An 845-nucleotide genomic window follows, 5' to 3' on the forward strand; every position below is an offset into this window, starting at 1 on the left:
TTTTTGAACTTTAAATGCTTATAAAAAAAAACTGTGAATAACGATTTTTAATATTTTTCATCTGCCTTTGAAACAATATACTAGGAGCATTCTATTAAATTTTCAAGCTTTTTTATCCAACAAATAAAATTTTATTGATATTTTTAGAAAAAAAACTAAAAAAAAAATGGAAAATGAAAATGTCCGTAAAGAGCTCAAAATAAATCAAAATATTTTCAACATTTTACCGTGTATAGAAAATGCAAATATAAACAACCTGTGAAAATTTCATATATCTACGGTCATTTGTTTTAGAGTTACACCAAAAACCAAAATCGATTTTGCGTAAAAATTCCGGTTTTTCCTTAATTTTTCTTTTGTTTTTCACGTCGCTTTTGAAAACTACTGGGAAATTTTTACTTTTGACCCCCCAAAGTACCAACTAGATTCACTTTCCAATCATAAAAGTTATTGTTGAAGAAAATCGAAGCAGTTTTACTGTCCTAAAAGGTGATGACAGACACAAAAAAAAATAAAAAAAAAAATAAAAAAAAATAAAAATAAAAACACACATCATTGTAAAATCAATACATTCATCGTTCCACTCAGAATCTAAAATTCATTCAAATCGGTCTAACCATTTAGGAGGAGATCAGTCACAACACACGTACAGTAGAATTATTGCGCTTAGCTACACATTCTGCGATTAATTTTTATATTATATGAAATCAACAAACATGCCCGATTAACCAATAGCAACCAACATAATATAATGCACTGTTGCGCCTGTGTTGTATTTTTGACATACCTACAGATTTGAGATTTCCTACCTTTCCTGTGGATTTTACTACAATTTTATTTCGTAA

This window comes from Acyrthosiphon pisum, chromosome A1 (genome assembly GCF_005508785.2).
Source record: "Acyrthosiphon pisum isolate AL4f chromosome A1, pea_aphid_22Mar2018_4r6ur, whole genome shotgun sequence".
NCBI lineage: Eukaryota > Metazoa > Arthropoda > Insecta > Hemiptera > Aphididae > Acyrthosiphon > Acyrthosiphon pisum.